At 42.0% G+C, this 26,414-nt stretch overlaps 1 protein-coding gene across 6 annotated transcripts in view; it reads left to right on the top strand.

Annotated features, from left to right (window-relative positions):
• Nfib (nuclear factor I B) overlaps positions 1-26,414 on the top strand; it is a 418,189-nt gene that overhangs the window by 54,520 nt on the left and 337,255 nt on the right. The gene's annotated exons all lie outside the window — the stretch shown is intronic.

A 26,414-nucleotide genomic window follows, 5' to 3' on the forward strand; every position in this document is an offset into this window, starting at 1 on the left:
CAAGGGGAGAGGACACGGGGTGGGAGGTAACTGGACAGTGACCCAGAATCAGAGAAAGTTGTACAAATGTCACCAAAGCTCTGCACGCATGACTTGGCTGTCCAACCAAGAAATGCCTTTTCATGGATTAAAATGTGGCTGACCTTCGTAGTTTACCTAGTAGCCTAGCATCATGTCAGTCCCGTGCTCATAATAACCATGATGACCATACCTATTGAGTGAGTACCACATGACAGGCACAGTGTCCTATTTATTAACTTGTCAGTCCTCGTAACAACCATAGGAAGTAATGTTACCGTGTTCCACAAAGGAGGGGCTAGAGACATCATGAGGTCGGGAGGACAGTGTATTAGTTAGCTTTTTCATGGCTGTGACAATATGCCAGGCAGAAGCAGTTTAAGGGAGAAGAGATCTAATTGGCTCTTGGTTTCAAAGGGAAAGCATGGTGCAAGGAGTCGCTCTGTCTGTGGTGGAGGGAGCTTGTGGTGGCGTGAGCCTATGGAGTCAGGAACAGCAGCTCTGCCTATGGAGGCCAGTCTTCCCACTTGGTGACATGCTGCAGAGAATGGAATCAGAAGCTATAGTCTTCAAAGAACTTCCTCTAGTTATCCTCCTACCCCTCACTGAGGAGCTATGGAGAGCTGGTATTTCTGAGGGATGGTGAGTCAGTGTTCTTTAAGGGTACATCCCCAGCTAGGGTGACCCACACTCCAATGGATGGCCCCAAACCCAAAATGTGATAGGCAGCGTGACTTGGACTCAATGTGTTACTTAAAAGAAAAAGAGGACACAAAATTGGTGAATGGTAAGAAAGTGGGGTGGATCTGAGAGGAGTTAGTGAGAATGAATATGATCAAAAGTACATTGTATGAAATTCTCAAAAATAAAAATACATTAAAAAAGACTGATGACTTAAAGTCAAGAACACACATTTTCTATGTTTTTAAGTCAGCTTTAACAATGTCGTAGAGGTATAATGTAAAGCAAATAATTTTTTTAAATAGGTAGGGCATTAAAGTATACATCCAGTGGTTGGGGCACTTCTCCAGAAGAAGCCTGGTATGGCAGGAACTCCAGAGCATCCCTGGGAAAACTTACAAGCAGGATGAGGTGGAAGGCATGTCGCCTGAGACGTTACTGTCATTGAGACTGCAGCTTTTCGAGGGCTACCAGTCATGTAACTTTGTTTTGGACGTGTTTCAGGAGAATACATTCAGAGCGGACAGAAAAGCAGCAGACTGAAGGCTCGGGGTTCTGTATCATGGTAGTCACTAGCTTTACTCCACTGCAGACTTCCTAAGCACAGCATTTTGAAAGTGAATGAGTCCTTTCCAGTGGGCTCTGCCCTGGACCAGTCCTTTGATGTTGTCATCTTGGCAGTGTGCGCCTTTGGCAGACATGCAGAAAAGCTGTAGTCAGCTCACTCATCCCCAGGATGCTCACTACAGTACATCTCTGCTGGCGTAATGGATCACTGACTTCCACCCTCTTTGCGAGTCCCACACCATCTCCTCTCTGAGGGCGAGGCCTGCTTTATCACCAGGTCACAGCTTTCATCTCTATCCAAGCTTAGTGTCCTGGCTCATCAGCATTCCCTGTACACATCTCTAGATGCCCTTGGCTGAAGACGCAGTATAACTCTTCATTTATTTATCTAATTTCTGAACTAAGGGCTTCCGGTTCTAACCAACCTATCCTGTGCATCCTTGGAGGACTCCTGGGTCTTCTGTTTTCAGTCTCATAAGACCGTTCTCCATCTTTCTCTCAACATGTCCAGTCCTTTCCTTAAACTTGGGAGGAAAGTTATTTTCACTGATTTAAGGACCTGCCTGCCAGTCTAGGTAGCTAAGATCGGAGGACATTTTGCTGTACTTCTGCTAAGCCTGTCAGCCCACATCTCATCAGGATGTGCTGACTTCATTCAACTTTCGATCCTGAGTAAGCAGATGTCTTAGCCTTCTTATGGGAATTCTCCTTGGCGCCATTAGAACCAGAAATGATGATGGGGTTAAGATGAAACCCACAGGTGGCAATATGGGTTAGTACCCCTGGGTGACTCTGACAGGTGTGAGCAGGACTGCATTCTTCCAAAGGCCTTAGAGAAGAGTCCATCCCTTTTCTTTTTCCAGGGTCAACAGCCATCCCCTCACCTTTTGTCATGTTCAAAGCTAGTAACATCAAATCTCTCTCTGAGTAGCCATCTTTCTATCTTAGATCTTATTTTTTATTATTACTTTTTAATTCCTTTAGCAACTATACCCATAATCACCTTAATGGATCTTGTTAGACTTAGTCCTGAGCAGTTGTGGGTTTTTTTTAAAGCTATTTTTTAATTTAATTATTATCACAGTTTTCACATCTATTGGTTTTGTAGAAACTGTGTAATAATCTGAATATTAACATTTCAGGAACTGCTGTGGTCAGACTTGGCAACAAATGAATGTGACATTTTCTGTGCCTTTGGGAACTGCTGCCAGACTTTTGAACATGATTATAACTAAAAGCAAAGTTAAACAAAATCCCAACTGCTATAGCCTTGTGCTGGAATCACCAGAGAGCTCTGGTTACCTGGGAATATTGTTTTGTCATGCACGAGGACTCCCAGTCCTAGTGGTCAAGAATGTCTCACTTTTAGGGACCGGGATTTCTCTCAATTAAAAACAGTAAGAACCCAGGCTGTAAAGCCCGTCGACCAGTCATTCTCTTGTGGTCACTACACTCAGGAGGAACTCAGCGGTTTGTGGTGTGGAATTCTGGGTTAGCCACTACAAACCAAAGGGTGCATTTTTGCTTCAGGCTGAAGCACTGGTTATATATGAAGTTTTACCAGTGTATCTCACAAATGAGTGAAAACATTTATATTCTGATAACCATTCACCCAGGTATCTTAGCGAGTCCCAATCAGTTTCCTTTACCTTTGGTGTTCTTTTGGAGATGTCCACAAAACCCCAGAAGAAAACATCCAGAAGATATAGTCATGTGACTCACTTGGGCCCAGGTCTCTCCTTGCTGTTGTTACCCCCAGGAGAGCAGTGGACTGTTCTGGAAGATATCCTAATGGTTTGGGGTCCTATCTTTGTACTTTCTACTCCAGTGATCCTCCAGGACCCACTAAGATCTGACTGCGGTTGCCACAGCCTGTGTCCTATGGGCTGCTTGGGATCGGAATCGTGATCTGGAAGTGAAAGGGGGTGGGGATGGAGCAAAACAAGCATCAGGAGCGTTCTGCAAGGAAGCAGATCTGATGTCCTGCCAGGACTACTGCTTGCTGCTGCTGCTGCTGCTGCTGCTGCTGCTGCTGCTGCTGCTGAGGGCTGACCTGTGAGGTTGTGTGTGTGGCAAGAATGTCAATATAGGGCTGTGTTTGGGGTGTGCATCCATTGGCAATGGCCTGCCCTGTTGTCAAATCCTATTTGTTTGTTTTCTTTTGATTTTTTTTTCTCTATCTGTGTCTCTCTTCCCGTGTGACTTCATTGATGGAGTTCTTCAACAGATTCATTTATTTATTGTCTCTTTGCTACTTACAGTCCCCTTGAGGAAATCACAGTCTATTGAGAGGTGGGAGAATGAAGTATCCATTACCAAGAAGTGAGGGACAGCCAGAGAGACTGAGTGATGTGGTGTGTTGCCGGACATACAGAATATTAGATTTATCCAGCTTTGGGGGAGTCAAGGAGACATGCTTTTGATTCACTGAGGATGCAGAGAGAAAAGGAGAGAGGGGGTGAGATCCTGAAGCCAAAGGGACAGGGGAAGAGGCCCAGGCTTAAGTAAAGGGCTGTTGTGGAGATCAGTTCTTAAAGACAGTATGGAAATCAGGAAAATGGAACGAAATAGGAAAGGGAATGAGAAGCGAAGCTGGAGTAACGAGGTGCAGCCAGGCCAACAACAGGTCTTGTCATTTATACTAAGGAAACTGAAGATTATTTTTCTGAGGTAACGGGGAACAATGAAAAGATCTAAAGTAGAAAGATGACATTAGCAAATCTGTGTTCTAGAAAGTGCCATCTAATTGCGGGGCTGGAAATGAATTATCTTACATGCTCATGTCTTTAAAATGTAATTATTATAATTACATATAATAACATGATAACTACAGAAAATATTTTAGTTAGTTTGATACCAGGTTTGAGGTTTTATGTCTGTGTTGCTCTGTTTTCAAGACAGACATACACATCAGTCTCGGCAGTGGATGTAACCCTCTTTCAAAGAGTGTTGACACCGATTAGTTTTAGCTGAACTTACATTTTAATTTTGTGAATAAGGAACATACTGAAATGATTCAAAATTCAAGAAGTACGGAGAAGACACAGCGAAGGCTGTAGCTTCCGTCTGTTTCTCCAGACAACCGGCTCCTCTCCCTGCCACCACCGTTCTTCCTAGCTCCTGGATGTTCTTCAGCAGAAATTTTATACTTATAAAATCATGCATTTGTGTGCTCTTTAGCATCTTTTTGAGCACCAATGCACATTTTTTTTAACCTGTTCTCTTTCCCATGTGACTTTGGCATGGACATCTTTCTATGTCAGTCTTTACAAGCTTCTTGTTCACTGCCATGGCTGCATAGCATGCGGCATGGACCAGCTTTATAAGTCACATAGTCCTTTTCTAATGATGGGCATTTAGAGCACTCCCCAACTTTTGATTTGTCAAACAGTTCTGCAATTAATAATGATGCCACTGTCATTTCTCACATGAGCAGCTGCATCTGTAGGATAAATCCTCCAGAATGGGATGGCTGGAGCCGAGTATGCCTTTCAGTAACTTTGATTGATATGGCCAAATTGCCCTTCATTGAACTTGTATCAGTCTACACTCCCACCAGAAATGCACAAGTTTGTCAATGTGGTATGTCCTCAGATACTGGGGTTTCTGCAGTTTAGTGCGTGGGGACAATATTACTATGCTTTTGTTTTAATCCGCATCTGTGTATTCGAAGCTAAGCTCAGCACCTCTCCTTGTGAACAGTCAAGTGAACTGTCTTATTCTTGAACTCTATTCTTACTCCGTTCTCACCTTCCCAATAGGTCATTAATGAAGACCTAGTTGGTCTTTTGAGGACTTTTATAGAAGTTCTTAAGATATTAAAAATATCAATCATGTCTGTGATGGGCATTGAATACTTTTTTCTGAGTTTGTAATTTATCTTCGTCCTTGACTTTTTGGTTACATTTTTAAAAATGTCGCGCGTGCGCGCGCGCGTGTGTACATGAGTGAGGGCAGCATGGCAGCCACGCAGAGGCCAGAGGATGATTTGGGGAGGTTAGTCCTCTCTTTCTGTACTGCAGGTCCAAGGGATCAGGTTTTCAGGATGGTTGCTAGGCGCCCTACCCACTGAGCTGTCCTCCTTGTCTGTTTTCAACTTCTTTTGGGTTTTATGTATCTATAAATATTAATATGTTTGTAAACATGTATACTTATTTATATTTGATTATTTTTCTTTTTTGTATTTTTAAAACTTTTTATGGTAGTATTATAACTTTTTGTGAAAAGGTTTATTTTTAAGTGGTTGAATTAAGGCCTTTGGATTCTGTTACAGTTTTAAAGGTCTTTCCTAATTCAAGATTATGAAAAACACAGTCATTGTCTCCTTGACTTCAGCTATATTCCATCATCAATACCTGACAGTTTCTAATCTATAGAAATGATCACATGGTTAGACGTGTGTATTCACAGGTAATATTTGGTGTTTGTTCTGCTGCAAGACGTGAAGTCAAGTCCAATTTAGTGATGTGCGAAGGGGCCTGGAGAGATGGCTCAGGTGGTTAAAAGCATTTGCTGTTCCTGCAGATGACGTGGATTCAGTTCCCAACACCGACATGGCAATTCACAACAACCTATGACTCCAGTGATGCCCTCCTCTGACTGTCAAAGGCTGCTGCACACATGTTGCACACATGCAGACACTCAGGCTCACACATTAGTTAAATAAATCTCTAACATTTTGCAGGTGCCGACCTGACTGAATGGCTGACTCTTCTCTTCCCACTGACTGTAATGTCCCCTCTGATCCTACCCTTGCAAAGGCTTCTGATTTTCAAGGCTCTCCCACTGCTCTACCTGCCCATTCTAACTTTCCGTCCTCCTGTCTATCCCGGCTGTTCTTCTTTGGGTCCTCCTCTCTATCCTTGTGCTTGCCTTTCTTCTCTTGTTCTGTGCTAGGAATCAAAGCCAGCGTCTTGCTCCCGCTGGACTGGAACTGCATCACTGAGCCCCACCTCCAGCACCCCCTCCCCCACCCACACTTTTATAAAGGCACATTTTCTAAGCTCATTTCTTCACTGCTTGCAACTTCTTGGATCAGGAATCTTAATGTCCTGAGTGGGTGCTGCCATTGGACTAATGGGCCTCATATGTCTTCCCCATTTGCTCCTGTCCCTGAATGTCCCTAATCTGTGCATTGTCTTTGCTTTCTTCTCTTCTCAGACACCCTCCTCTGTAAACTAAAGGCCTTACTAACAAAGCCTTGAGGAACCAGGTTTCTGCCCAGCCAGATCTTCCAGGGAATCTAACAGCCTGGCCTGACACTCCCTGTCCCTCTCCCTTCCATGAAATCACAGCTTCATCCTCCATAGTAAACACTGAATTATTCATGACTTTTATTACTCTACACATATTTAACCTGAGTGACTTGGGCTTCAAAAGTAGATAATTAAACATTTAATTACATTATATTAACCCCCAGGTCTTGGTGGTTGACACCATGATGCACACAGGTTTGTATTCCTTTGGACTTGGCACATTCCTTAAAATCTTGTGTGTGGGGGTCAGACATCTCCATCTATTCATTCAGTCTGTTACCAAATCTGTCTTGCAGACCTGTGTGCACCAGGCGCTGAGAATCATCAGACATTTACATCCAGCAAAGCTACATTAGCTATCAATACCTAACAGCTCCACTTGTAAGGGTTGCTTGTATCACACATCTGTCTTCACTCAGCTATGTCTGTGCTACACTGCTTCGCTTCAGGACCCATTTCCTTCCTGGTGAGAGGATCAGCTCTGTCTGTGACATGCTGATCTCAGGGAAAACAGAACTAAAATATTCATATTTATCAGGTTATCCACATCGAAAATCAAAGTAATCTCAAAGATTCAGTATTCCACAAATTCTTGTTAGCATGATCTCTCATGGGACAAGTCAGAGATAAGCTTAGCTACACATTGTTACGATGTCAATTTCCATGGTTTGGGATGACACCTTTGTACAAATAGCAAAGTGTACCTTTATATTAACAATCTGGCTACAGATGTCTCATAGAAGTCTTGATATATATTTTCACAATATGTATAATATATGGTGTACTTTCTTTGCTCTGAAAACAACACTGTTTTCAAAAGAAGTAATTATACAACCAGGAAATGGTTTGATCCCTTCAGGTGGGAATGCATCTTTATCCCAAACATGTAATTATTAGATAACTTCCAGGTCCCTAAGATGATATTACTCTCAATTATTTACTGAGATATAAATGAATAAACTAATAATGGCGCTGGGGTCTTAGTCCTGCTGTCTTAACGGATGCTTCAGAGGAGAGCCTTTGTAACTCCGTCTCTCCACCATATGTCTCTGTTGACATTAAAGAGCTTAGTTCCAAATGAGTCGGCTTCATTCAAGCATCTTAATTCAAGAGTGGATGATTAGATCTCAAACTAAAAACCTATTAGGATGGAAGCACTCATGTTTTTGAAAGGTATTAAGAGAACATCCGAGTGCGGCTGCAGAACAGTCTTCCCTATCCCATAGTAGGTTGACCAAAAAATAACCTTATTTGATCCTCAAATGAGTTACAGACTAACTCCTTGCTCAAACTAAGCTCGGGACAAGAAATCTACCCAGGGTTTGTTACATGACCCCCACACGAGGCAGATTCAAAATTTATCTTTTGCTGGCACTCACTTTAGAGATTCTGTCCCCAAGCAAACAAAGTCTGAGAGGACCAAATATCTTTTACATGTTAAAAAAAATGTCTGAAGAAGCTTCTGAGAGCAGGAGCCCACCTCCTTAGGACCCACCCTGAGCATCACCAAGTGGTAGGCTTGTGTGACCTCAGGCTCTCATAATAAGCCCTATGCTGCCAAGAAACCCATATGAGTAGAAACGGACAAACCACACCACACATATTTTCAACCCTTTTGAGAAAGCATGGGCTGATGTGAATAAAACCCAGTGCTATGATTTTTTTTCCTGCTTTTATTTAGCCCCATGTGTGGTCCTAACTAATAGGATTCACCCCCATCTCCTCCCCTTTTCCAGCTAATTTGCTCTAGTCTCTGTGTAATCCTGTCATCAGCAGGGCACAGGGATCTTCATACGGGGACTGTGAAAATCATTGGATAACCATCTGCCTAATGTTTTGGCAGGTATCTGTTTAACTAACGGACTGCTGCCATGTCGGGATGCTTCCTCAGGACTAGGCGTGTCTACTAGGGGTGGGGAAGGGTATCAAGTGGCAGGACTGAGAGCTCCCAGTTATATTTTGACAGGTGACCTGATGGACTCTGACGCTATGATTCTCGAAGAAAGGAAAACAAGATCCATCTATCATGATATGATTTCAAAGGCACCTGTTAGCTTCCTCCTTCTCCTCCCTCCTTCGCTCCCTCTCTGGCTCCCTCCTCTTTTCTATTTCTTCCTTTCTTGTTTCTTTCCCTCACCCTCCTCACCTTCTTTTCTTGTTTCTACCCTTTTTCTATTTTTATATGAAAATATTATGGAAATAATGACCCTGAAAGGAATGGCTTTAATTAAATGGAGAATTGTATTAGCATAGACCTCCATCTGTACAATCTTTTCTTCTGGTTCCCATCATTGACAACAGCTACTTTATTGCTCTTGAGAAACATTGGCAACCATGAAGAAGAAGAAGGAGGAGGAAGAGGAGGAGGAGGAGGAGGAGGAGGAGGAGGAGGAGGAGGAGAAGAAGAAGAAGAAGAAGAAGAAGAAGAAGAAGAAGAAGAAGAAGAAGAAGAAGAAGGGGTGGTTTGTAAGAACCAGGATGAGCCAGGAATGGTGGCACACACCTGTAATCTTAGCTCCAGGGAGGGCAGAGGCAGGAGAATCACTGCAAGCATGAGGTCAGGCTGGGCTGGCCTGGTGTCTTGTACTTTGACTTCAGTGAAGGTTTAAAACAACCTTGAGTCAGTTGAAGCTACACCAGTTACACCGACTCGCTCTAGAATGTTATGAATCTGTTCGGCAGGTATTTGGATACTGACTATATATTTGACTAAAACAACAAATTACAGTTAATGTATTTCAGTCTGACATGGCATTGTGTTGTTGCTTTTAAAAAAACTGCTTACCTCTTCCATATACATCCTTCTGAAATCTTTGTCTTCTAAAGGTAGATATTAACTTGGCTGAGTCAGTTCTGAAGCTGGGCAAGGATGCATAAAGGACCAACACTCTTGCTAGTTTTGTATATGATTAAACATGCTTTACAATAAAATCTAAAAGAAGAAAAATTATTATAAAATGTATCATGTGTACAAAGATGTAATGAAGAATATTTTAATAAACAATTACCTATCCACTAACCAGCTAAAGATTTAAAACATATCAAGGTACTTGAAAAAAATAACAACCCAAACGGCTTTATACTCTTATTTTGCCTCCATTATCCAGCTGTGTTTGTGGGGTCCCACTGGGGGAGTAGCTGCTGGTGTCAACTCATTAAAATGAGTAACACCTCACATGTTCACTCCAGCTGGCCGAAGTGGACCTGGCTTCAGGCTTCATTGTGTTGCCATGGAGATACCTCGGGCTTGAGAATCAAAAACACATGGGATAAAATCCCTGCCTTAAACGCAGTTGTGAGACCCTCAGCTGGGTGCCAAACTTCTTCAAGTTCCATGACCTCATCTATAAAAAATATGGTTAGTGACACCAACCTTGAAAATGCAGTTGAAGGATTACAATGTCTGTAAATTGTAGAGCCATCATCCAGAGAAATGAAGCTGTTTCAATTGAGGTTTTAATATGTATTTCTGAGTAGGCAATAAGCAAAGACCTGGTGGACAGATACTCAAACAAAGCCCAGTTTGCTGCTTGCTTAAGAGCATCATCTCCTGCAAAGTGTTCGAGTGACATTGAGGACCAGAGAGGACAAGGTCAGGACAGGTGCAAGACTGGAGGGGGGAGGTCTGATTTCAGGTGGGTTTTTGGTTGGAATTGGGGAAAGTTTATAGTAATTATAAAGACTAAGTAGAAACAGAATAGGCAGAGTTTCAAAGTAGAGAATAATTCATCTCTACACCCACCAAGCATCCCAAGAAGGGATTGTGAATGGAAAAACAATGAATATATTTGAGGGAAGTTTTTTTTTTATTAAAATATAATTATGTCATTTCTCCCTTCCCTTTCCTTTCTCCAGTCCCTTCTGAGTACCCATCTTTCTCCCTGTCAAAATCATAGTCTCTCTTTTTTAATTGCTCTTGCTATATAAATATAAATGCCTAAATACACAAATATAAACTGTTCAGTCTATTTAGTGTTACTTGTATGTATGTGATTTCAGGGTTAACCACTTGGTACTGGGTAACCAATCAGGGAGCTTGTAGCAGGCTTCCTTTGGCCCACCAACCATCTCCCAAATCATGACACCGAGACTTCGTATTAGTTATGAATGCTCAGCCTTATCTTATGCTTGTCCCACTAGCTCTTATAACTTAAATTAACCTGTTTCTCTTCATCTATGTTTTGTCTTGAGGCTTTTTACTTTTCTTTCATTCTGTATGTCCTATTCTGTGTCTGTCTGTCTGGCAGCTGCTTGGCCAGCCCCGTAAATCTCCCTCTCTTTATCCCTTGTTTTCTCCTCTTGTTCTCTCTTGAGCCTAGATTTCTCCTTCTACCTATTCTTTTTGCCCGCCAGCCCCACCTTTCCCTCTACTGCCTAGCTATTGGCCATTCAGCTTTTTATTAGACCAATCAGGTACCTTAGGCAGGCAAAGCAATACGTCTTTACATCATTAAACAAATGCAGCATAAACAAATGTAACACATCTTTACATAGTTAAAGTAATATTTCATAGCATGTCCCCCTTTTTGTCTAAATGAAAAGGAAGAGTTTTAACTTTAACAGAGTAAAACTATATACAATAAGAACAGTTTAGAAGTAAGAAACATTTACAATATCCAGTCCATTTCTATTTGGCAAATTTGGAGATATTACTCTGTTATCTAGTCTATCTTGATGAGTTCAAAGCTTCATGCTTAATTTATCTTCTATCATAACTAAGGAAAACCGTAAGTATAACTATTTAGTCTTCAACTCCATCAAAGACCCCAGAAGGATATAATATTACCTAAGTAAACAGGAAGTCCAGAGCAAACAACTTCCAAAATGATAGAAATGACAGAGACATCTGACTACTTGGGACAGTCACTCAAGGTTCCTCTGAAATGTTGGGGCATCCATCTTTGGCCTACAGACCTAGAATATCTAGCAGACTTTTCTATGAAGCAAGAATTTTGAAAGACTGTCTTGCTTTGTCTTGGCAAAGTTCAGCAATCTTTTTCCTTTGTGTCCTGCAGAATATCTGGCAGACTTTTCTATGAAGCAAGAATTTTAAAGGACTGTCCTACCTTGTCTCAGCAAAGTGCGACAGTCTTTTTCTTTCATGTTCTGCTTGTCCAGTTTGTACAGCATACTGTCATTAGTCAAGGCAAGAGTGGTTTCTGGCCCAAATGGCTAGCTTTGCCACAATGAAAGCAAACTCCATATGAAGGTTCTTTGATGCTCATCAGTCTTTTATGAAGTAGAGTGGTACTGCCAGGAGCAGATGTGTCTCACTATCATGAAAGACCTTAGGTTATTAACCATCTTAAATGCCATATTCTGTAGGTCTCTGAAGTGTTTGAAGAATATCTGTATATCTAAAATATATCTGTTTAACCTTGCAAACATATCTAACATGACTGCAAGTTTGATTATTATAGATGACTAACTACTAACCTGCATTTCTTAATCATACATTGTATTTTTAAATGAGCTGCATAAGCACAACACCTTAAACAAGAGTAGAAACATACATACAGTGTAACAAAAATAACTTTAAATTTGTATCAATATACCAAAATCCATACCAATGTAAAATATTTGAGGTTAATAGTTGTCTTTTTATCCTATATTCCTAGGTCCCCCTTAAACGATGACAAACATCCATAACCCACTGAATGATCAAAAAACCACCCACCCTACCTTTGGGAATGTTGGTGTTGTATTCTCTAAACTGCTTCCTGTTGTCTGAGGATGATGGTATCTTTGGGAACCCTGAGAAAGTTGAGATATGGTCAAGTTCTAGAAAAACTAGTTGTAACACTAGTTCTTTATGTCTGTAGTCAAGATTTTCAGGAGGTCTCCCCTAATCAAACCTGATCTCTATTAACCTTGAAGGAATCCATAGCCTTTCATTTCCTGTGGAAACAAAAGCATAATCTCTCCCCCAATGCAATACATTTTCTGAATTGCATTTTAAAGTTAAGACATTACTAAAGTATCTAGACTGGTTTAATTCAGCAGTCTTTTATAATCCAGTGTCTCTCAGCAGCTGTTGTTCACTCATCAGCATTCAAAAAATTCAGAGTCAACACAAAACCATATAGAATCCAGACTCCTTGTGTGTTTCCCATCTTTACATGGCTTTTTTCTTTTTATATTACTTTAGCCTCTCTTTAAAGACTTTACTTAATTATTTATAAATGATTTATTTTTTCTATGACTATCTATACCCATTTTCTTTTCTTTCTTAAGCCTACTCACACTTTTAAACACACTGTAACCTGTTTAGGTTTTTTTTTTTCCCCATCTGGACCTGTCTTTACTGTCTTTACTTTAACCTTTTCTGACCACATGAGCCAAATCTTAAACTGCTAAGCAGCTTTGTGCTGGTGGCTGGCTCCATCCTGCTGGGATCCATGAGAGCTGAGCTTTATGCCCTGTGAGCCTGGCTGAGAGCTGTGTTCAACTGGGAGCTGCATTCAACTGTCCCAGCTCTAGGAAGTTAGTGCCCACACTGTGGCAGACATTTTTACTTAACTTTTTGTTCCTACTTAACATGCTTGCTACTCAAGTGCTCATTTTATGGTGGAGCCTCTTAAAGGAACTGTAACTTTACATAGTTAAAGCAATATTTCACAACAGGAGCTCATCCCTGGGAAGAACTATTTCTCTAGATCTCAGCATTTCTTGGTTGCCTGTAGTTCTTTGACTAGGGATGGGCCATATGAGATTTCCCTGTCCGTGTTAGTGTGTCTGTTGGTGTTGTCCTTGTTCGGGTCCTATTTAGGCAGCTATATTGTTGAGGTATCATAGATGAAGATTCTTTGTCATTTCTAGAAGACACACTACCACAGCAGATCTCTGGTCCTCTTAGTCTTTCTGCCCCCTCTTTAGAGATGTTCCCTGAGCCTTAAGTGTAGGAGTTAAGCTGGAGATGTAGCAACTGGGATTGGGTACAATGAGGGAGTTTTTGAAATAACCAATACTCTATTTTGCAACTTTAGTTTCCTGAGCAGGAGTTTCTTAGAAAAATAAAGTTCGGCCATGTTGATGTAAACAGAACACTGATAATCTGAGTGGTTAGACATGGTTTGTTCTCATATAGTGGGCTTCAAAAAATATTTTTAACTTTGATTTTCCAGCTCCAGTTGAACTGGGATTTTATAAGAATTTGTTTCATCAAAGTTAATGTGCTCTATGATGGTGTTTCTCTCACACATTCTTTGTCCTTTTTAACCTTCACATGTGGCCATTCCATAGCAACTTTATAATGCTACTGTGGCTTTCTGACATCAGGATTCAACTTTGCCTGCACATTAGATTCACTGGGAAGATTTTAGCCTTGACACCCACATTTCAGATCAACTAAAGCAAAGTGCCTAGAGAGGGGCAAGTGTGTCTTGACTATCCCAGGAATTCCAGTGTGCTGTTAAGTTTAAAACCACTGCTTGAAGCAGAGCTAGAGAAATAAAGCCGTGATGAAGGAAGAGTAAGACTTTGTGTAGACCTTGACAGTAACTCCAACTGCTTAAAGCTAGAGGGACTTTCTAAAGCTGCTGAACTTGTTATAAATATTAACAATGACCCAAATGTTATATGCACACATCTGCATATAAGTTCATCAAACTTCTCGGGGAGTTGAAGTTTCATGGTTGCCACCTTTTATTATCTGTCCACCAATTTCTTCTTCTTTACTGGCTTGCCACAGAGTTGTTCCATTATCCAGCTTTAGCACCGACCCAAACCGGGAGTAACCTTCTTTCTATGATTTGCACACAAGTCTCTTCCCTACCCAGACAAGATTTCTGTGAACGTAGCCAAGTTTCCCAGAAGCTGGGATGCTGCACAAGCATAAAATCTTGAAGTAGAATAGTGAGAAACAGATCTTGATGGTGTGGGAGGTCCTCAGGCCACCTCACCTGGTATATACTCAACCATGCCTCCCTGCTTTCACGCTTCCACTTGGCCTCCTCTTTGCCCTTCTCTTTAGAGGGAATGAAGTTCCTTCTATGTCTTCTACAGAGCATGCCATTCATTTCCATTTGAATTCCCACTCTCAGCTTTGAGATATTTTTGCAAAGACTCATAAAGACCTTTGAGGATGTATCATATCTTTCAGAAAGCCCTTTTCCCTCTGGACTAGGTCCTTTAAGATAAAAAAGGAAGTATTGGAAAAAGGGTTACTGACACCCATGGAAATAGTGATCAATTCTTCTTGATCTATTTTTGTGAACAGCTAAATCAACTCAAACACTAATTAAAATGTTCTCAGTTCCTTGGTCCAGTTAGTATTACCCCTTTACTCCACCATGGTAGATACTGAAGGAAACATATACTAAATGTATGAAACATATTTTTGGAAAAATCAGCACAGTTAAGGCCACAAGACAGACACATGTCACACAACTGAGTTATAATACAGGAAAGGAATTGTGTGTCCAGTGAACTTGGTCTCCAAGCATGTGTTTCAGTTCACAGGCATTGAATTTGCTGTGATTCATATTCTCAGAGTGTGATGTTCGCAAAGGATCAGGCTTTTGCCACTTTAGCTTATCCCCATTTATGTTTGTGTGTGTGTGTGTGTGTGTGTGTGTGTGTGTGTGTGTGTGTGTGTGTGTGTGTGTGTTTCTTGATTAGATTTTATTTAACTTCACTGTTCAGAAGACCAGAACAATATGAGTTACAGAACAGACTACTTCCCCTTCCAGAGCAAGTACCTGGATCAGCCTTCCTTCTGTGTACAATTAGAACTCAAATCTAATACAGCATATGAAGAGCTCCATCTTAAACCTGTGATGATCTCTCACTAAAGGAGAGAATAACAGCCCACAAAATGAGGTAACTGTTTTATCAGATAAATGTGAATTCCCTGTTTTACAAATTCCATGGTATAGGGAATGTTAGAAAATTTTCAAATGTCACTAAAGTGAAGAGGCCACAAACCTGTGTGTCAAAGAGTTGAACATGTGGGTTAATGCGAACTAGAAATAATCTTGTCATTTCTCTTTATTCCAAGGGCTGTAAAGAAAATTTACTATGTTTAACCTTGATGCAAAGTGAAGGTAAGAGAACAATAAATTACCACTGAGAAATTGTAACTCCTGGTATCTCAGATTTACTGCCTGAATCCACATTCCCTGAGTGGCTTGAAAAACCCCAAGCCAAGAACTTAATTGAGAGTGACCTCCAGAATACTTGTGCCATCAGATGCTTGGTACAAACAAATGCATATCCTTTATAAAGAACATATCTCTGTGCCAGACCCTAAGTAATTCTCATGAGTAAGATTCCAAGAATATTGAGCATCCAACAAGAAAAATCAAGGAAATAAGTCACCATGCGCAATAACTTAAGCACAGCAAACACAGGCCTGTGAGGACTTTCTATCATTACAGTTTCAGACAGAGTATTGTTTTAAAAGAATGCATAATATATTTAAAGAGATACATTGTAGATTTGAAAACATGTGGAAGAAATAATGGACTATAAAACAACCTTGCATATTTTTAGAGAACTGAATTGAATTTCTGTGAATGCTGTATAACATTCCTTAAAACACACACACACACATACACACACACACACACACACACACACACACACACACACACACACAGAAACACGCAAATCTGCCTTACTTAGATATAATAATAGCATGTTGATTCTGCTACACACACGAGTAGACATTCTAATCAATTAGAGATGAGCACTAAGATATACTTTCAGAGGGAATTCCATTTCATTTGGAATTTCACGCTCTCAAAGATTTGCTTTAAATTATCTAAGAAAATTTTGTTGAAAGTGTGTAGTTTTGAAAAGATAAAATGATAATTATTCCTATTGGATAATTGACACTTATTTTTCAATACTATTCTATTTACTCTTGTTTATGCCTAATTTTTATGTAATCGCAAGTTTATTCAGAAGCAGAGAGTGTATTTACCTAGCTAGCTTTGCCAAAGACGCTGGACTGTTTATTAAAGCGAACTTTTGATCCGACCCTGAGGACATGAAAGCAGGAGAACCGGGCCCGCCTCCTGCTCATCGCCGCCCAGGGTGAACTCGCCAGTGCAATGCTCAGGTCCAGAACCAGGGTTATGAGTTGGCCCACCCCAACATCCACCTCATCTGTGTTCTGCTGGAGCACGGGAAGGGACCAGTCCTGCAGACCCAAACCTGCAGGATTTCTACATCACGGGGCACCAACAGGATAAACATGAGGAGTTCCAGTGAGGGCCCAGTATCAATAGTGTAGCAGAAACCAGAGGCCTCGAACCAGACCAAGGACTCTTTGCAATGAACACTTGCAAGTAAAGATATATGGACAAAAGGGTTCACTGAGTGACTCACTGTGTCACACTACAACTTCCATGAGGAGGTGTGTGTCGTCGTCCCCACCCCCCCACCCCCACCCCCGCCTTTTTTTTCTTTTCTTTTTTCTTTCAAATTTTATTGGGGCAGGGAGAGGTTGCAAGGGCAGAGGGTGGATACATAAGAACAGGAAATGAATGGGATTGAGATGCATGATGTGAAAGACACAAAGGATAAATAAAAAGAAAGTTAAAAAGCAAACTTCTAAAGCATAATTTTAAAATACATAATTATTTTAAGTATTTTATGTCATTTTACTGTACATGTGATATACATACACATTGTTACAGGCCAAACATAACGAGATGTTATATAGGAAGAAATGAAATGAGTAGGTTGATAGAGGCAATCTATAAAAATTATCCAGGAAACCACACAGAAAAATAAAACAATGGTCACTAATGACAACAGAGATGTGGTAGCTTGATCAGACTGGATAACACGTTTCACTGCAGTCCTAGAAGGATAGGAGAAGAACAATTAAGCAGAGACAGAATTTGAAGGGTTAATGATGGACAACTTTCAGAACTGAAGAGGCATACCATTTCAAGTCAAGGAATTTTAGGGAGCAGTGAAATTGTGATCACGTGTGTCCAGTCCCTAAAACCAGCAGAGGAAGGAGAGAACCAACTCCTGAGCACTGTCCTCTGACCTCCAAACACACACTGTGGTTGGTATGCATGTACCTGCACTCATAAATAGACTCTCTCTCTCTCTCTCTCTCTCTCTCTCTCTCTCTCTCTCTCTCTCTCTCTCTCTCTCTCTCTCTCTCTCTCTCTCACACACACACACACACACACACACACACACACACACTAATAATAGTAAACAAAAATTAAACATTAAATACTTAAGAAGCCTTACCAATCCAAAATAGTCTAATTAAGATGAAGTCCATAGTTGGACACAACACAGTATAACTAAAAATGGAAGGAAAATACGGCATATAAACCAAACAACCCAAATTAAAATGAAGAAAAGCCTTTTCAAGATCTGGGCAGCCAAGCCCCACTCCTCCAGAGTAACTATGTGAGAGCAGTTTTCTTTGATTTTTTCCCCATTGTGTTTATAATTGTGGCTGTGTGTAGTTATGTGCACATGAGCACAGTTGCCTTCAGAGGGCAGAAGAGGAATAAGATCCCCTGAAGTTGGAGTTACAGGCAATTGTGAGCTGCCTGGTGTGGTACTGAGAGCCAAACTCCAGTCCTCTGCAAAAGCAGAAGGTTTCTTCATGCTGAACGACCTCTCCAGCCTGAGAGCAACTTTCTTAGCAATGATGCTGAGTGAGAGCCAGACCATTCTAGAATGCTGATGGAAAGTACTTGGCAGCCTGGGATTCTAGGCTTATAGGAAATGTACTTCAGAAAGGAAGACAGGATCCCTACATTTTCAGACACTTGTTAGTTTGTTGCAAACAAAGCTTATAATGGCAGTTCTGAAAAAAAAATGGTCTTCAGACATCAAGAAAATGCTAGAAATACCACATCAAACTTGTGAGATGTGGTAGAGAAGGAACAAAATAGAAATAAGCACTAGCTACTAAACCACACAGAGGTCAGGCCAACTTCATTCAAGAACATGGTAAAACTCACACACATTTTCAGAAAACTAAGTGAGCAATGCCCCTGAAGAATAACACGAATAACCAAGTTGAGTTTATTTCAGGGACACACAATTGATTTAACATTTGAAAACTAACCTTTGAATAACAGGTAAAAGGGAAAATAATCACGTGATTATCTCAAGAATTCCAGAAAAAGTACTTACTAAGATGCAATACCTATTTCATGATTTAAACTCCAAAAAGGTCAAAATGTCCTATGCCAATTAATAGTAGAAACTTCCTTCACTTGCCAAGCTATCTATTAGAACTAATAGCTAGCGGTGTATTTGATAGATAAAAATGTTGAGTATTACTTTTAAATTGTTTGTTATTGTTATTATTATTATCATTGTGTGTGTGTGTTCACATGCATGATGTGTGGGTGTTTGTGCCACCGTGTGTGCTCAGAGGTCACAGAACAACTTTGTAGGGTCAGTTCTCTCTTTCCACCTTTATATAGATTCTAGGGATCAACCTAGTTCACCAGGTTCTGTGTGATAAAAGCATTTACTCACCAGCCACTTCTCCAGCCAGAACCTTCCTTTTAAAATAATCAAGACAAGAATGTGTGTCATCTCTCTTTTATTCTAGATTGTTCTGGTGATATTAGCTAGCAAAACTTTAGACCTCATTGGATGATCTATATTGAGCTTATGAATTACTCTCCTTAAAAATGCACTGCCGGTTCCGTGAGTTCATTTACGGCATTTGTTTTGCTATTATCTATACCTTGTATCTTGCCAACATCTATGTCCTACCCTAAGCCTCTCATATCAATTACAGTTCTATAGCCAACTGCCTATCTGAAGTTTCAATTCTCTCAGGAAAATTCCGCCATCAGATTTACATTTTAGAATCCCTTTGCAATTGTGGAAGAAGAGTTCAGGTGTAAAACTCAGGAGGAAAGTTAGGAGATGAGAATGCTGAACCACAGGAGTTGAGAGGTGAAGCTCCAAAGGGATGCCCAGCAGAGCTCATAGAATTGGTGCAGATTAGCATAAGCAGCAGCTACTCCAGCCCCTCAGCTCACAGCCCGAAGAGCAGCACTCTGCGGCTCCTTCTTGCCTCCAGAACTATGCATTGAAGCTGCCGTGTTTATGGTGCTGTTATGGCAGCCCTAGCCAAGCACTGCTGGGCTGTCTATTGCCTGCCACTGGTCAGATGCGGTTTCCTTTGCTCCGTTCTCATTTGATTCTCACTGTGACCTCCTGTGGGAGGTGTTATCCACAACTGCTTTTACTGGGTAGGAGACTAGACGCATTAGAGATTCAGGTGCCTGTGTGGTAAGGAACAAAAAGTCAATGAATGGGTCAAGGTTCGGAAAAGTTCCACATGGGCACAGTTCGTCAATAGTGCTGTACCAGAGTAGGGTGGGGATGAAGTCTGCAAAATATATTATATATCTATATATGTTTAACAGAGTCTCAGAGTGTAGGGTATGGCAACCATGGCTTATGGCACTTGGTAAATCTCCTTCCAGGGCCCATTGAGTTACTCCTGGGGGTCCTCTCCTTAGGTTAAGCCAGCCTCCCAAGAAGCTTTCTCTGGTAGTAATAGGGTTCACCACATTGTTAGATGTTGGGAGTGGGGGAAAGAGACCAAATTGGAAGGAATGTGCAACTGGGAATTAATCAGTTAAAAGGTCAGAACTTAAAGTGTGGGTTTTAGTAGAGATGGATCCCACATGCACTGAACTTTAAAATCCTGGCATAAGGTTTTACTATAATCAAGTTCACCATAAAGAGGTTTCACTATGCAAATAATGGGTAAAGAAATGCAATCTCCATCCTGAGTTTTAAAAACACAATTAAAATTGGTGCAAGCTTGCTGAGCCTTGCCAAACCTTGCTTTAAATAACAGTTTGGAGAATCACAAACTTCAATTACTTTTGGTCGTGCCTTGGCTTTCCATGAGGCACGATAGGTTATTAACTGCGCAGCTATTTAGTTTGCTAATGAATAGTTTATCCTATGTTCAATTAGGCTAGTTTGTTTTGTTTTTTCCTTTTTCTATCTTTTTCTTAATCACTCAAAGAATTGATGACAATCAAGAGAAAGGTGTCAAGGTCCATATTTTTCACCTGAGATACATCTTTATGATTCCAGGGTTTCCTAGGATAGAAATCTGCCTTCTTCTTATAACCTTAATATCTGCCTTCTGAGTCAATAACAGCTGTGATGATAATGGTGAGAATAATCGCAGTTGTGTGCTCTATACAACACCATTCAAAACCTTCTATTAACTACTTTTCTTTTAACACCCTCATACAGTAGATAAGGAGCAGTGGTTTTTTTGTTGTTGCTGCTGTTGTTATTGTTGTTGGTTTTTTTGGTAAAGCCAATGAAGCAAAGGAGGTTAAACAGCTTTCCCAGATCATGAACTTCACCATGAATAAAGGAGAACAGAATATGAGCAAGCAGAGTGTGAGGTATTCAGTTTATGAGCATTACATCTCATGGTCCAGTTCCTGGTTCCTCTGGTGCATGTGGCTGAAGAAATGAGACCAGAGTAGGCTATAGTACTTCCCGGTGCTTCTGATGGCCAAGTTATCAAGGTCTGATCAGTTAGCCTGTTCACATTTCAGGGTTTTTTTTTATTCTGTGTATGTGCACATGCACATGTGTACATGCCATACAACACATGTAGAGGACAGAGGACAGCTGGTGGGCATCAGTTTTTTCATTCTACAATGTGGGTTCCAGGTCATCAGGCTGGACAGCAAGTGTTCCCACCCATTGAACCGTCTTGCTGGCTCTTGTTAGGATTCTAACTCCACTTTAATTAGGAGAGATTTTGGCCCTAAAGAATCTGATATTCACTGGGCGTGGTGGTGCACATCTTTAATCCCAGCACTTGAAAGGCAGAGGCAGGTGTAGCTCTGAGTTCAAGGCCAGCCTGGTCTACAGAGCATTCTAAGACAGCTAGGGCTACACAGTGAAACCCTATCTTGAAAAACAAACAAAAAATAATTTGATATTCATAGAGAAAAATAAAAATTGACCACATCCTACTGACTTAATATACATGTACCTATGGAGCATTCTTCAGAAATGGACAAAGTTAAAACTGTCAGTAGCAAAACATTTAGCCATCAATCAAGGAAAACTTTTTGCACATTTTGACACAGGGTCTTGTCATATAACCTAGGCTGGCCTCAAATTTGCCATGTAGACCAGGCTGGTCTTGACCTCATGATCCCCCTGCCTCACTGTCCTGAATGCTAGTATTACACGTTTGTTTCCACATCCAGCCAAAAGCCCTTACATATCTATGAGCTTGTTCTTAAACTCGAAAATGAGGTCACACTTCCGATTCCAAGCACATCCAGACATGTTTAACTTCTGGCGCTCGTTGACATTGGTGGCCAGGGTGCTTCAGCACTGTCGGGAAGATTATGGGAGGTAGGACACAAACATACTGTCCAGCCCTTGCAAAAGCCGTGGGTCATCGACTGTTCTCAACCACACCCACCTGGAGCCAGGTGCCTCCTACATGTGACAGCTCAGTCATTGTAAAAGCAAACCTGCTAAGAAAAACGTCTAGGCAAAGAGCAGGCCCAGCTGGTGAGCCTCCCACCCTGATTAGTATCCCAGAAGGCTTGAGCACAACCTCTGGCTCCCATCTACCTAGCTACCTCTTCTCTCCAACTCTCCCTTCACCCTAAAGCACTTTTTACCTCCTGTTTCAGACACTTCCAGGCAGAACTGGCTCAGATATTGGCTTATTTAGGACAGAAGGGCAGTAAGTCAACTTGAACCTGGTACAAGTGGCCCCTGCCTTGGAAGCCTTCTGGATTCTCCGATTCTGCTTCTGTCTCTTCACTTATTCTTCCCACAGTTTCCAGCTGGATCCCTCTGTTCCTAGAACTGGAACCACCTCTCCAGACCCTGAAGTTCCCCAGACCCTGAACTTTCCCATCCCCACATGGAGAAGAGCCAGCCTCTCATTACAACCACTTAGCATTTTGAGCAGAGCCCAGTTAGTAAACTTCAGGCCACTGTGGGCCCTGCCATGTGCCTGCTCTTTGGCCTTGTCTCATGCAGGCCTGGGACTCAGAGCAGCTGGCTTCCACCTCTGATCCACTAAGGCACACTCTCTCTGTGTTAATGCCTCCCCAGCAGCAGACACAGTTTTCAGCATATTTCACATTTAGTTTATCCTTGCAGCAATCCTATAAATTCAATATTATCTCCCCCTTGTATGAAAAACACACTCAGAAAGGTCAAATCATCCATCCAAGGCTTTCGGCCTCAGTGTAGATTATGTTCCGTGGTGAAAACCCTGTGTGTCACGGTCCTGGGTTCAATGCCCAGCACTCTAGAAACCATAATCACAATAAGTAATAAGAAAAGTAGTTCCCTGGTGAATCTGTCAGAGATCAATCCAGGTTGCTAACTAGTCCCTTCCTTCCATTGCTTCCCTTCATGAAAGCCTCGGGTCTTAACGTGATGGAGGAAACTTGCTGTCCGTCCTGAGGGGTCCCTCTCCCACCCCACGGGCTCTTTTCCTGTGTTCAGAGCCTGGCTCTCTACTGCCGGAGGCCTTCAGCTGTTTTTTTTGGGGGGGGGGCTCCTTGTGGTCTCCCATTGTCATTAATGGAGCAGCCCCTTCGGAAGGCTTCCAGAGGCCTGGGTTGCCAGTCATGAAAGTGAGGCCGCATGTTCCAGAGTGCTATGTGGAGGAGGAATTCTGTTAGAGGGCTTTGCATCTGGAGTTTTATAATGGTGCCTCCAGGCAAAAAAAAATTAAAATGAAACCACCAACCAACAACACCCCCCCCAACACCCCCCAACACACACACACACACACACACACACACACACACACACACAGTTCCAGCTTTCCCCACAGCAAGATTTCTGACTTGGTTAAATAGAATTCATTAATAAGCAGAGGGAAAATCACTCCAGGCAGTTTACTCTTGAAAATGTAAGCTGTTAAAACATTTTGTGGTTACAAGCATTCTGAAAATCGTGCGTTTTCTCCAGTGTTTTGGGATTTCTCAGAATCAGAGGTCTTCTGGTGCAGGCAGGAAATCTTAAGATGTTCAAGTCTCAGTCAGTCCACCTTTCCACACGGTTCAGAGTGGGGACTTGCAGGGAAGTTTGAAACCCAAAGCCAGCATGTGTTTGGGCTTCCCTTGCCTTCAGTCGCCTTATCTTTCCTTCTGAAAATACGGCTTATTCTCAGAGGTGTGTGCTGTGTACATGAAATCCTCGGTTCCCATTTAGGTACCAGATTGTCTGATTTTAGTTTCTCTGTGTGTGTGTGTGTGTGTGTCTCTGTCTCTCACTCTCTCTCTCCCCCCAACCCTGTGTCTCTGCCTCTTTTTCTTTCTTCTTCACTTCTCATGTGCACTTCTCTCTCTCTCTCTCTCTCTCTCTCTCTCTCTCTCTCTCTCTCTCTCTCTCTCTCTCACACACACACACACACACACACACACACACACACACACACACAGCTTCCTAGGATGGGGGTAGTGTTCTAGAAAGTGCCCAAGAAGAGACAGGACCCTGGGAGGAGGGGACCGTGGAGCCTTCTTTGTAGGGGGGTTCCCAACCTGTCTTTGTCTGAAAACTGGGCAGGCAGCCAGCCTTGGCCCAATGGATTGGCGTGCTTGGCCTCCAGCCCAGTGAGGGATCTGACTGTCATCTCCCCACCCCCAGTGAGCAGGAGACAAACTGAAAAAAAAGGGATGAGGAGGAGAAAACAGAGCTGAGTCTGGGAAAAGAGGGAGGAGGGGTGACAGGGAGACAGGGCTCAGCTGGGAGGTGGGGACCTGTGCGGTCCCTGGCCCCTTGTCAGCCCCCTTTCCTCTGCTAGAATCCATTATGAAGGACCAGGAGGTAACAACTCCATCAGAGGGACACCACCGCAGTCAGGCAGCAAGGCTGTTCCTCTAACAATGAGACCCTGGTAAGCATCAATCTTCGCTTAAAGACTCTGAGAAGGGAGTCAACAGTTAGTGTCTTTGGAAGTGAAATCCATCATTTAGTGCCCCCTCGCCAATGAGAGATGCTGGTCATTTTGGAACCCTTTGCCATTCAAGCCGGCAAACAATTTGATCCACAGTGTGTGTGTGTCTGGTCTTCTATTAGTGGTCTTTCTTGAAAAAAAACAAAAAACAAAAAAACAAAACCTGTATTAAACACTGACTAAAGAAAGGGACATTCTTCCCCATGCTCAGCTTCAGCCACTCATCCAAAAGATCAATACCTACATGCTTAAAATATGTTCCCACGAGCAGGACACTGAAGCTACAAACCCGGAGAAGCCAACAAAACGGCAACTTCTGCAACTCCAGGAGAAACACAGACTGTAGTGGTGATGACCATGCCTCTTTGAATGGGTCTTATTTTTTTCTGCAAAATTTTTATATTGTATTACTACCTATAAATGTATTTCTTTAAGTTAACTTTGTGGCATGTCAGAGATGCGAAAAATCTTAGAAGCCATGTAGCTCAATGACCCTTAATCTTATAAGGGGGGGGGATCAATCAGTGAGCAATCCAAGGTCTATCAGGAGGAACAAGTGGAGAGTGCACTAGAATCCAGGAAAAGCAAGTGCTACCTCCATTTCCCTCCTCGCACCTCCTCCGCCTTGGTCAGCTGAGCAGTTTGCCACTCGGATGTGTCTGAACAGAGAGTTTGCTCCTAGGTATTTATATTAAAGTAGCAAAAGCCAAACGTCAATGCATCCTGTTGAGCAGGACACTGTCTGTACTGACAGACGCGGTGGAAGGGAATTGAAAACATTATTTCCAGGTTGTTTGTGCCACAGAAATCCAACAAAAGATGAGTGTAGCACATTGTGGTGGTTTTCTCTCAGACCTTTCCTCTTAATTTTACGTTCTTTCCAATAGAACTCCGTTTCGGGGAGTCATAAAGAGGTGACATGAAATGGAAGCTAAGACTGTGATGGGTAACTTTAGCTGTTGGAAACTAAGAGACTGGATGACGTTATATACAGTCCAGGGGTCCAAGAGGATCGCAGAATGGAGATGACCCTCCCATTGCAGAACAGTCAGCAAAGCTTGGACAATATGGTCCCCAACAACTCCCAAGTATTCAGTGCTGCTCAGTGACTATTGTATATAGTTCAAAACCCATCTCTCTCTCCCCAAGAGTTTGACTCCCGGGGCAAGGATACATGGCTCAGCTGCTCCGAAGAGCTTTTACTTGCTCATTTCGGGATCTCCAGAGCTCTCTCTTCATTTGTCAAGCAATGAGCATGACTCAATGAGCAGTCAGCTCCTGAGAGCCGTTGTTCCCTCAGCCTGGGACCCTGAGTGAGGAGACACAGCGGGACCCTGTGATGGCACAGACAGGGGAAACCTTATCCTGGGCACTGTCGGGAGTGCATCCCAGGCTGGCAGACATATGAAATGGTTTACAGCAGCTAATGGAATGTGTTTATTGAAACTATGATAACTAACATTTCTACAGTGCTTGCCACGTGACAGGCCTGTTTTAAATATTGGCATGTACCTTCCTATCTGTCCTCAGGACAGTCCTGTTGGGGAGAAGCCATTATGATCCCTAAGTAGAAAGGCACAGACGTTTAAAAAGCGACCTCTTCTCTCCAGTTCATTGATGACAAGCCAGAATTCAAACAGAACCTTATTCCATAATTTGTATTAGAGGAGTCTTTTTCTTAAACTAGTATTTTCAGTTAGAAACTGAGCATAGTGAAAACAAACAAACAAACAAACAAACCACAAAGCTGATCCACCAAAGATTGGGCTCGGGAGACAGTTATTTCCTTTGCAACAGGAGATTTGTTTTGTTTTTTCTCCACCCGGTGACCTGCTAGGCTCTTCTGCCTTTCGCCTTGCTTCTTACACAAACCATTGGGGGTTCAGGAAACGGGGCAAGAATATTCTACGATACCACAGAAGGAAAATGTATCTGTGAAAGTGTGAAGACCATAGAAGCTA

The sequence above is a fragment of the Peromyscus californicus genome, unplaced genomic scaffold (genome assembly GCF_007827085.1).
Source record: "Peromyscus californicus insignis strain IS unplaced genomic scaffold, ASM782708v3 Scaffold_5__1_contigs__length_169319896, whole genome shotgun sequence".
NCBI classification, from domain to species: Eukaryota; Metazoa; Chordata; class Mammalia; order Rodentia; family Cricetidae; genus Peromyscus; species Peromyscus californicus.